This window comes from Mizuhopecten yessoensis, unplaced genomic scaffold (genome assembly GCF_002113885.1).
Source record: "Mizuhopecten yessoensis strain PY_sf001 unplaced genomic scaffold, ASM211388v2 scaffold10483, whole genome shotgun sequence".
Lineage (NCBI taxonomy): Eukaryota > Metazoa > Mollusca > Bivalvia > Pectinida > Pectinidae > Mizuhopecten > Mizuhopecten yessoensis.
Window position 1 is genome coordinate 173,914 of NW_018408569.1, and position 12,801 is coordinate 186,714.

The 12,801-nt window shown below is 37.3% G+C and overlaps 1 protein-coding gene across 5 annotated transcripts in view; it reads right to left on the minus strand.

The window, feature by feature from the left end:
- Positions 1-12,801, minus strand: part of LOC110460823 (solute carrier family 23 member 1-like) — a 100,570-nt gene that overhangs the window by 42,506 nt on the left and 45,263 nt on the right. Inside the window, exon 1 of one of the 5 annotated variants that reach the window (XM_021513992.1) lies at positions 9,023-9,316. The exons of 2 other annotated variants lie outside the window; for them this stretch is intronic. The gene's annotated coding sequence lies outside the window, so the exon portion shown is untranslated. Of the gene's footprint in view, positions 1-2,771; positions 3,133-8,905; positions 8,961-9,022; positions 9,317-12,801 lie in introns of those variants that run through there. 2 more of the 5 variants (XM_021513994.1, XM_021513993.1) reach the window with 2 other exon arrangements.

Sequence of the window (12,801 nt, forward strand, 5' to 3'; positions counted from 1 at the left end):
CACCTACCAGCAGACAGAGAGAACAACACTCCGTGAGGATACAACCTACAATCACCTACCAGCAGACAGAGAGAACAGCACTCTGTGAGGATACAACCTACAATCACCTACCAGCAGACAGAGAGAACAGCACTCACTGAGTCCTCAGACGAATGAAGGTTGGAAAGGATGAGAGACTCAACAGGGCAGAGAACATTGCAACCACAATGCTCGTCCAACGGTGTTTTAAAGGAGAGAAAGAGACAGGTCAGTTGACGATCGAATAGGTGAAGAAAGTCAAGTAGCTTACCCGGCGATAAGCAGAGCAGGGCGCAAATATTCAGTATGGTGGTACACCTCAGTGTTGTTGACCTCTCGACTATTTAGGGGACAAAGTGGATGGACGTAAAGCCAAAACAAAGGGGGCACGGAAGAATAACATGGATTATTGGAACCAATTTTATGATGGCGATGACAAGATAAATTTGCTGACGACAACACATTGGATTGCTAAAGATTTGGATCAGAGTGGAGGGAAAAAATACTGCGCAGTTAGCAAGCCTAACTGATCGCAACGGCAGCTTGTGAAGCCACGAAAAAACCTGAAAATCTTACGGAATCGGCTCAAACATGCCATAACATATGCATTGGACAGAGCACAATCGCAATAGCTTTTGATATGACCTCGAAAAACAATTGATGTTCCTTCGTATTACTGAAAGCACAAACGAATGATGACGAAAGGCGGGAAAGAAATAGGGAAACTCACTATTTTATCAAGTATAAAGGAATCAACAAGGAAGATCACAAACAGCGGCAGTACCAAGCTCTAGCGGTATTTTATATGAGGTCACCATGATACACTGCGGTGGCTACTCAATGCAAACTGGAGGAAGGACGGAATCCCAGATGGCTGGCAGACGGAAATGAGAAAATGTTTCAAAAAAGAAGAACTCCATGAACATGTACCCAAAATTTAAGACAAATACTTTGCTGAAAGTGGACGATCTTTTTCGTTATACCTCATAGATATATCGGTAGAGATAGGACGGACAGTGATTCCCGGTGTGTACTGAGAACAAAACACTATCACCACAACAGGGAAAATAACAATGCATGGTGACATCACTGCTATTTGGCTGGACCTTGACAACGCCCATAGATCAATACTTCAGCAGTTGATCTATAGAGCAATACAGCACTACCACATTCAAGATCTTATCAAAGATTCAAGATATACCATAACAGTTTCTAGGGTTAATTAATCATAGCAGATCTTACAACAGCATGTCGGGCATTGGAAACGGGTAAATATAGACTGAACAATACCCGTGGCATGTTTTTATACTGTTTGGTGTGTATGTATTCATCCCATTCAAACTAGATCGGCTACAGTAGACACATATTTCTCCCACCCTTCATAGACGTGTCTACATTTTAAGCCCTTTTCATAGTTTATAAAAGATAAATAAAATCTCTCATCCCTTGAGGGTGAGAAAGGGGCTTCTCCCACCCATCACAGGTGTGTCTCCTGTTTCAGCCGGGAAAAATCAGCTTGTCACCCCTATAGTCTAACCATTCTAAGGGGAGATAGCCTCGTGCCGATTAGCACGTGTTCAATTGTGACGTCATTAAAATGCGTCACCGGTAATTGTGACGTCATCAAAGGTGAATGACGATATTCATACCCCACATGTGTTTCTGTTTACACTACTGTCGGTGGAGTATGACTGAGCGATAAAAGTTTAGCTTAAACTTAAAGAGGTATGGTGGAAAACTGCCCGTATTTCCCTAAGTCGGCATTTATGAAAACGGGGAAAATTTTTAGGAGTAAAACATTTCGTGTAGCAAAAATGCATACAAAAGATACAAAACCAATTGAATATGAATTTTTTAACTGCTGAGAAATTAGGTATTGCTAATATGATACTGCAAATATAGCCATATACACTATATCTATGAAAATGATGGGGTTTCCCGGACATAAAAAAATAATTTAAACACTTTCCCATCCGAGGACCAACTTTTGAATAAACTTTTTGTGACCGTGATGTAATATGCAAAAACAAATCGTATTACGGAAAAGTGGTCCTCCTTTGGGAAAGTGCTCAAAATAATGAAAAACAGGGGTGATCAAGTTTCTCTAAACTGCGACCGGTGTTTGTCGGGTTAAATAAGTTTGTAATTGGCAATATTTTTTTATTTTTTTTTATTTTTTTTTTGAAATATTTAGGCATGTGATCATTTTCCTTAATAAGGCAATGGTGTTTTTTTTTAAATCGATGGAAGATTTTGTTTACATTTTAATAACATACCTATTGATTTATCAGTTTTGTTAGTTGTTCTTTACTATTTACTGCGACATACTTCTATCGAAGCATGTCAACAAATCCCTGTACACGTGTACAGTACAGCTACGATTTGTAGGCAAGACACTAATTTTGATGAAATCAGGGACGTATATACTGTCCCTGATGAAATTTATTAATTGTTTTACCCTCCAACTGGCAATAGTAATTATATCAAGTGCTAAACACCAACAAATAATGCCGAAATACCAAATATATGGTCTGTTTACAATAATTTATTCTTAGACACGGGATTCCGATATTGCTACCTGTATAAAAAATACCTGAGGACGCGTCATAACAGTGCACGGTTTGATGCGCGCACTATAGCGTAACATAGCTTTGGGGAAATAGGCATAGCAACCCGCCATATCTCTTTGAAACATGACTAGGCCTACATGGACAATTACAGTTAACCCTGAATCAAAGAGAAAGACGACATACCAAGGTTAATCTTTGGAGTTGGGTTTTGCTCTGTCGGGCGGCCATCGATGACATATTGAGAGCACAGTGACACACGCACATTCTTTGGAAGATCTTTCCGATGTAGGGCCGCCACCCATTCCCGCTTCACTTCCTCGTCCAAGGGTAATTTGGGTAGGCTATATGGAACACAACACGGACAGTCTTCGTGAATAATTCCATGACCCTCGCACATCGCCTTTTTCCAAACATGTATTTTTTTACGGTTGTTGGAGCACCCAACAACAGCACACGCTTCGCTGCCTCCTCGATTGTACATTTGTCACGTTTGATCACTGTTGCAATGGCGGACAGGTCACGTGATCAATATGGCCGCGCCTACTCGCTATGACGTAATAATGAAAAAAGCCGTGTATAGGATGGGATAAAAGCAATCATCCCCTACGTATACCTTGAGGGTATGACAGAGAAATCTCCAACCCTCGGGGTGAAATGTTTGGTTGTCTAACCCTCGGCAGAGCCTCGGGTTAGACAAACAAAAAGCATCACCCCTCGGGTTGGAGATTTCCCTATCACACCCTTAAGGTAGGGGAAGATTATAATATGACTCAGGCATGGCCTGGAGAGAGCGAAGCTCGTACATTTGTTTCGATAATATAGTATAATTTTTAAATCATAATATTTTAATACATACAAAATGTACCTGTATTTTTTTATTTTTTTAATATACTTGAATCTGTTGCTGGGCAAAATCATTCATTTTGAAAACAGGCATTGCCTGAAACGAGCGAAGCGTCTAAATGCTGTTTTTTTCAATCTTATTTCCTAAATAACATTATTTAAAATAATATCTATTTATTCGTTTTATAGCGATAAAGTAATTAATGTAAAATTAATAAGTAAAGAAAAAGATTCGAATGAATTATGCAGTTCAAGAGAAAACACAAATGTATTTGGTACTGTTGCATTTAATTGCCCCGTCTATGGCCTCAGCGTAATGTTGCGGAAAGAGTGAAGCCCAGTAGAGGGACTTCATATTTGAAGATGTGTTGTTTATCAAATATAACTGTTCTTATCTGTTATTATAAAAGTTAATTATATTGGTGATTAAATTCAAATTTTATTTTCCGACATGATATACTTTGCCTGATCCCTCAAAATCGTGTAAAAAGAGAATCACAATAGCCCAAACATATCCGGATTTCCATCTGGTTTGTTAGTTACTATATACTTCCGGTTTGAGTGGAGAGAAGAAATGACTGAAAATTTGAAAGAAGCTTCAGTTTCCATAACTTTTAATGTCATGAATTTACATAGCCACAGAATTTTTTTATCAAATAAAGAGATATTTTTGAGAATGTGTAGCAAAGCTACACAGCATCGTAAAAATAGGACCGCGGTAACGCTATGCTAGCTACTTCCGTGACGAAGGATTTTGGAAGCATAGTATTTCGACGTTATCATGACTTCAATTGTTCGTACATGTTACCGGAAAAGAGCTTCGCTTTTTGCGCCTTTCGGCGCAAGAAGAGCTGCGCTCTTATTAGTCACCTCCAAGGGGGAGATAGCCTCGTGCAGAATGGCACGATCTAAGTCATAACAATAGTATGACGTCACCACGTCCACAGTAGCAGACCATGGAAGACAACTCTGGATTTGCTCGAACATGCAATCACCGCTTGTCGGCGGATTTGTGAATGAAACACAGAATGGGAGAAAATCAATTATCTCCTACTTTCAGAATGTGTGATGTGGCAGAGAAATCTCCAACCCGAGGGATGCTATTCTTGATTGCCTAACCCGAGGCTTTACTTGAGGATGTGGGATGTGGAATAGCTTACCATCTGCTATAAGAAAGTCAAATACCCTTGCCAAATTCAAGAAGGACATCAAAACGCACCTCTTCACGTCTGCATTTTAGACTCTTTGCACAGACGTGTACCACCCTTTATTTATTCATTTATGTGCCCATTGCGATGATTATCTTCTTGTTTAATGTATAATGGTGATTGTAAGCCGTTTTAGTTTCAGAATTATAACTATTACTATTATCCATATGTTGTAAAGCACTTTAGAGTAATTTTGCAAATTATATAGGGCGCTATATAAATGTTGTATAATATTTTTATTATTATATAGTACTGAGATTTTACGCTGTAGCATCTGATATATTTGAACATCTGTATGAATAAATTAGTTTTAATTACGCTCTTTAATATTAATTTGATGTTCTGAAATATTTCGAGTTTCATTAACACATGCTTTATAAGCATATAGTCGGTCAACTTTTGTCATATTTGCATCTATGTATATGAGATGCAGCGTGTGTGTGCTAACTTCTGTAATAGGGCATATGTTTTGTATTGTAATTAATTCTTACTAGTATATATTGTAGGTATTAGGTTTCGTTATACATGTTTTGTATTTGCATATGTTGTCTGGTGTGAAAGATGGTGTAAGGACCTTTAATGAATCTGTCTTTGTATGTAGGCTTTGGCCAACTTGGGCACTCTGCTCCTGACCAGCTGATATCAAACACGTACATTTAGTCTTTAGCTGGTAAATGTTTACTCTATTTGTTTAATAGCTTTTTGTTCATCTGATACAATAGAAAATGTAGGGAATTTACCATTTTTTGTAATTCAATTGTGGCTATGTAATTTTATCTTTTTTATCTAAAAGTAATTGACATATTGTCATTGAACAATTTCAAAGTCAAAGTGAAATTGAGTATGTAAAGATGTCTTTTTGTTAATTTTCAAATTATTTATTAGGGATATTTATATTATTTTAGTGTTTAGCTCCTGGTTGAACTTTAAATAGAACTCAGTGAAGGGATTTGAGGGAAACCTTCACACCATAGCTGTGGGGTGAGTGTTCTATAGGTCTAGAATGTTTTAATGTGCACATTACTATGTTTTTATCTATCGAATATATCTGGAATTTTAAAAGTGTATACGAGTAATTTGCACTAGTAAAAGTATAGGTTTCATAGTAATTATATTTATGTAATTACTTAAAGAATGAATTTGTAATAGTCGTCTTTTATCGTGGATATACCACAACTTCTGGGTTCTTTTCTTAGTTAATTTATTACGTAAGTAAAAACCCTCTTCAATGTGAGGAGGGTTTTCTCGGACAAAGTCCGCCGAGTCCTCGGTCTTACTCGTTCAATGAATAGTTTATTGCTTTTGGCTCTAGTGCCCGCTACCTCTTTTTATTCCTATGCTGGCTAGGTAAAGATATAGGTGTAAGTACAAGATGTTCGCTGTGCTCGCTCTGGCCGCTCTGTTCAAAAGTGACCAGTGCACCAGGTAAATTACCCTACATTCACACTAGGAATTCTATAAATAGACAATACGTACTGGACAAACAGGTTTACAACACATTACATCACATCCGCTCAGTACCTTACTCGCATTTACGCGTGCTATTTCCGCGCGCGCGCTAAAAGTTTTGCCGCAATGCGTGACGTACAAAATTACACGGAAGGCTGATTTCCGTTACATATGAACGCGTATAGGTAAATACCAAATATATTAAAAGTAATAATGACACTACTACAAATTTATAACCTTTTGGAAAAGATAACTGAATACATACATTCATGTTACAGATTTAGAAATTAGTATATTAATAAATATCATTGTATATGTACATTTGATATGGTAAAATAGATATATGTTATATAATAGCATTTGTCGATAGAGTTATTTCCCTTTTACTATGTTATGTATGCAAGTATGTGAGGTACGTTCGGTTGCATGTACGGTTTATATGTTGTATTTGTTATGTCATCAGGGTTTTTAATAGAATACATCTGATCTTAGTTGTGATTGCGAACCCCGGTAATACTTCTGAAATGTTCCTGTGAGTTGATGCTGTTTGACGGCCCTTCACCGTATTCCAGTAAATGTAAATGTAAAATGTAACGCGAGACTTCATGCTTTGAATGTTATGAACTCATTCATTTAATAATTATGCACGTATCATATCTTTGTGTTTCTAAATCTGTGATATTATCCTATTGTGTTTGATGCCTAAGTTATTGTAACCTTTGAGTCTATGTGTGCAGTGTATCATATTCCTTACTCATGTTGTAAATATTGTACATCCTCATGTCAACAATGTGTGAGACTCGTCCTTGAATCAATGTGATGTAGCGGAAAGCACCTAATCACCGAGGCGGGGGTCAGAGAAGCACGACGACCGAACACTTCATCGGCTATCGGACGATCTCCCTAAAGATATTTTTAAACATTACATGACAGTGATTACCACGGCACACGTCAATGGCATACATGACTGATATTCCGAATCCATGGCCTGTATTTATGAAACCGTTCTCATGCTCAAGCATGGCTTATGTGTTCAAACCAGCTGTCTTTTGACTCGCTTTAACTCATTCACCCCTGAAACTTCATAATGAACTATTCTACCCTTTGAATTGGAAGGGTTCAAATGTGTCTTCAGGGATGAATTAGTTAATAACGTTAACGTGACCCGGACAAAAGGTCACGTTCAAACTCTCAACATGGCATTCGGCTTTCATAGGTTTTACCCAATCACTGACAAATTATTGATTTTCAATAATTTATCCCGGAACAAAAAAAAATGGACTTGAGGACAGATTATGACTTTGAGCAAAAGAACAGTATATGAACACAGACACTGGAAGAGACTTTAAATGGGAAGAACGCAATTCAACCAAGAAACTCTGCTTCAAGCAATTTCATCATCAAAAGGGGCAGAGTAAAAGAGGGATAAAATTCCTACCTGAAGAAATCAACCAAGTGTTAATGAAATTTTATGAGTAAAGCATGAATGACGCCAACAATATCAAGAGGTTGAAGGTTCACGTTACGGAAGGAATGGAGACAGAACAGGACATGACTGGGAAACTAAACGTCACATTGGCTTACTCCGCATCTGATACCTCCAATACACAGGCAGCGTGTCGGAAGACGCGAGGGCAACAAGCAACATCAGTGGTCGAGGAGTCAGGAGAAGGAAGTTAAAACATTGACAACTGTTAGATATTCCGAGGGCAAAGAGATAGGGAGTGTGGGCATAAAGACAAGCTGTGATAGATGCATGAGCTGACAAATAACAGCAATTTTACCCCACTTGGTCCTCATGTTTTACTCCACTGCGCCCTCATATTTTTCTCCATTCCGCCCTCATAATTCATTCCAGGCCGCCCTCATATTTCAGTGAATGTATGACGTGGGGAGAGGACCAATAAAAACGTGACCACTGTAACTAAGTCCTTAAACGTGGGGATAATGCTGTTAATTCTAAAGTCCGGTACGTAACTTCATTTATATCTTGATTCTAGGTTGGGTTGTAATGGGCATGATAATGCAGAATAGATAAATATCACTTCTAAAACATATTAGAATAATTTAAAATGGCAACAAACTTTATGGTGCCAGGTTGTTTAATATCAGCCAAAAAATGTTATCTCAAATACCAGACATTTGTCATTAAAATAGATCAATTTGACAAATTATCTCCTGTAAGGCCATAAGGAAATCTTTACAATGGAGCGTTTAAATACGACAATTAAATGTATTTAAAAACTTGCTAAGTACAGTTTGATTTACGAACTATTCTAACTATGGACGTCAATACTTGGTTCCCAATTTTCGTATGTATTGAATTAAAATAATAATGACCGGCCAGTGAAACAGCTTACACGGTGTGTGTGTGTACTTAACGGCACACTGACACAACAGGGTCAATATCTACGTGTAAAACAAACGTATCGGGCGTAAATATTTGTCATCAATGCCTCTCCGATCCTTAAAGAATGTACAACATGGCATGTTTGTAACACACCATTTTTGCTAGAATTGTTATACAACAACCCAAACACTTCTATATTTGGTCTAGTTCAAATAACTAAAATATTTGTAAATTTAAACGATGATGTAAATAGTTTCTGTGTAATTTTAACCTTCTCACTGACTCCCCCATGTTACCTACATCTCACGTGAAGCACGCACAGTATTCTGTTTGTGCGGTATTAATTACTTTACCCTAAAACATCAGATAAAAAATTGACACTGTCATACCGTAACCACATCCTATTATAGCATGAAAATATATCCAACATGTCATCCAGGCTAACTACATTTGAGCTGATGATATACCTGTCGTTCCAATTATCGGCATCTGTTATTATTTCCTGAATGGAACACGTACATCAATGTACGACCGAGCGAGTGGTTGTATAACGCATTAACGGGAAATCGCCGGCCACTACTTACCTAACGATTTGGTTGTGTATCGCTGTCTGTCCTGGTGTCAACACGGGTCTTTTACAGGATGTTCGCCTTGTAAACGGGAACCGAAGAGTTTCCGACCAGAGAAATGCTTACATAAGAATAACGTGAAGGTACACACGCGGTTTGATATCACATGTACACTAAGCCGGGGTTAGCATGACATCGCTGGATGTACACACGGAACGCTTTTTGCCTAGACACCGTTACACACGTGTGTAGGTGTCGAGTGTTTAGGGGAGATAACTCGCTAAGTCTTCGGCACAGTTACTTAAACAATACTGATTTTTTATTGAAACATACTTCATTGCAAATAATAAGATTTTGCAAACAAATCGGACGCAAGTTTTGCCAACTTATTAACGTCCTCTTCGACAATAATCTCATGTTTACAATACAATGTTAGAGCTACCTAAATACACCTATGACAAGAAAGAATGGTAGAACTAATAAGAGAGAAGACAAAGAAGAGTTGAAGATATATTTCGGAAAACCCCCATACGTTTTATTGCATAATGTAATTTGTTTTCATCTTGATTGTGAGTCATGTGAGTGTTAAGATGCTGTTCACTATTCGCACAGTGACACCTTCAGCTTGTCTTTTGTCATTACAACCTTGTAAATACGGGATATACAGGTGAATAGACCCCGGTTTATGTACCTATTCAATTGAACGCGTTTTGAGATATTCTGAAGCTTTTAACTTTAACAACATTTGAGTCGTTTTATGTAATTTGTCTGTGTGGCTGTCTGCTTATTTCATCTTTTTTTTTTCTGACAGTACAATGACAGAAGTGTTTTGACACGTAGACAAACGAAGTGTGTATATTAATAACATGTACATAATTATTTACCTGTGCCAGCTGTGCATGCTTAGTTCCATGTGGTCTTTAGGATGCTTGTGATATATTAAAATATGATTATTTAGTTATTCATTTATCTTTATTTCTACTTTTTTTCAGTTTTCTAAAACAGACAAGCTTTGTACACACGTTGATAAAGATTAAAACGGATGTAAATTTTTTACAGTAAAACATTTTGAGAAGTGTACAAATTCAAGAGAATGCTCATAAAAGATGTATTTGAAACACACAAATTAAATACATGTTAACGACTCGGCGATAAAAACCATGCTGGGAACACTTTCTTTTACTGTACATACATAATGTATACGATCTACACAAATGACCTAAGTTTGATAAACATTAAGTCGAGTGAATGTTATCAATCTTTAAATATGATAAATAACTTCTGTCATAGCCCGAGTTTCCTCTTGCCCTGACACCAGACTTTGACATTTTGGCAGCTAGATATCTGGTGTCAGGGCCAGAGTTTACTGGGGCTTGTGGAAATCATATCCTCAAATGACTACATTAATATTCGGGAGAAATTTTCAACTTAACTCTACACAGATCATCATTTAGTCAACCAGACTTACTTCTATCTTTGGCTACAACATTTAGGAATATTAAAAGAAATCGACTTGTTGTTATTTATTTAAGCCGTTTTAACTCTGGATGTAAAATAGAAAAGAATTGAAGAAGATTGGAAATGTTAGTAGGGAAGTCAAATATTTTGAGAATATCTTTTAAGCTGTATGCCTGAGTTTCTTCGGTGATCTTTCGTAAAACCCTACTTAAATAGTAAATACTGTCGTGTTTACCGTGTTGTATGTTGTAGTATGACATACTTCTCGAACTTTCAATTGTGTTATGCTACTATATATTTGTATAGCGTTCTTTATGATCTACATCACAATCATCTCCGGAGTTTCACCATGTATAATCACAACAAAGATATTTAAACCATTTAAAGATACACTACTGGACTAACATTTACGTCTTTTCCTTGGTGCTTATAAAGATAGACCTTACTAACAAGATTGTTTACGAAATGTGCATATCCATCATCCCTCTCTTTTTTTTTTTAAACAAGCACAGTTCATTGTCTCCTTTCGTACAATAACCAAACAATCCAATAACGGTCAATATTAAGCATCTTATTTAGTTTTTCATAATTTAGGAGTATGATGTAGTTAATGTATCATTTCGTGTACAAAACGAAATGAAAATGATATGTACAAGGTTGTTTGTAGTCATATGACCCGGAGATAATTTTGTCAGTAGGGTAACCAAGCGTCCGTAAAGTGAACCTTTGGCAACGCTGTTTTTAGCATGTTTTTGATTTAGAACACGTACAGGACAATACATTTTATCTATAGTCTATTTCGCCCGTCCCAGTTTCATGTATTATAATCTTGGTCGACATGGAACACATTATCAAATATAAATGTAAGTTATTCTCAGTAAACAGTCTTGCCAATGCTTTGTTAACACTCTGTCCTTATGCTTGTACTGTGTCCCTATGTTTATACTGTGTCCCTATGTCTGTACTGTGTCCCTATGTTTATACTGAGTCCTTATGCTTGTACTGTGTCCCTATGTTATTACCTTGTCCCTATGTCTGCCCTGTGTCCCTATGTTTATACTGTGTCCCTATGTTTGTACTGTGTCCCTATGTGTATACTGTGTCCCTATGTCTGTACTGAGTCACTATGTTTATACTGTGTCCCTATGTTTATACTGTGTCCCTATGTTTATACCGTGACCCTATGTTTATACTGTGTCCCTATGTGTATACTGTGTCCCTATGTCTGTACTGAGTCACTATGTTTGTACTGTGTCCCTATGTGTATACTGTGTCTCTATGTTTGTACTGTGTCCCTATGTTTGTACTGTGTCCCTATGTTTATACCGTGATCCTATGTTTATACTGAGTCACTATGTTTGTACTGTGTCCCTATGTTTGTACTGTGTCCCTATGTTTATACTGTGTCCCTATGTTTGTACTGTGTCCCTATGTGTATACTGTGTCCCTATGTCTGTACTGAGTCACTATGTTTATACTGTGTCCCTAAGCTTGTACTGTGTCCCTATGTTTATACCGTGTCCCTATGTTTATACCGTGATCCTATGTTTATACCGATTCCCTATGTTTGTACTGTGGCCCTATGTTTATACTGAGTTCCTATGTTTATACTGAGTCACTATGTTTGTATTTTGTCCATATGTTTATACTGTGTCACTATGTTTATACTGTGTCCCTATGTTTGTACTGTGTCCCTATGTTTATTCTGTGTCCCTATGTTTATACAGTGTCCCTATGTTCATACCGATTCCCTACGTTTGTACTGTGGCCCTATGTTTATACTGAGTTCCTATGTTTATACTGAGTCGCTAATTTTGTACTGTGTCCCTATGTGTATACTGAGTCCATATGTTTGTTTTGTATCCCTATGTTTATACTGTGTCACTATATTTATACTGTGTCCCTATGTTTGTACTGTGTCCCTATGTTTATTCTGTGTCCCTATGTTTATACAGTGTCCCTATTTTCATACCGATTCCCTACGTTTGTACTGTGGCCCTATGTTTATACAGAGTTCCTATGTTTATACTGTGACCCTATGTTTGTACTGTGTCCCTATGTTTGTACTGTGTCCCTATGTTTTTACTGTGTCTCTATGTTTGTACTGAGTCCCTATGTTTGTACTGTGTCCCTATGTTTGTACTGAGTCCCTATGTTNTTGTGTCCATATGTTTATACTGTGTCCCTATGTTTACACTGTGTCCATATGTTTATACTGAGTCCGTATGTTTGTACTGTGTCCCTTTGTTTATGCTGTGTCCCTATGTTTGTACTGTGTCCCTATGTTTATACCGAGTCCCTATGTTTGTTCTGTGTCCCTATGTTTATACTGAGTC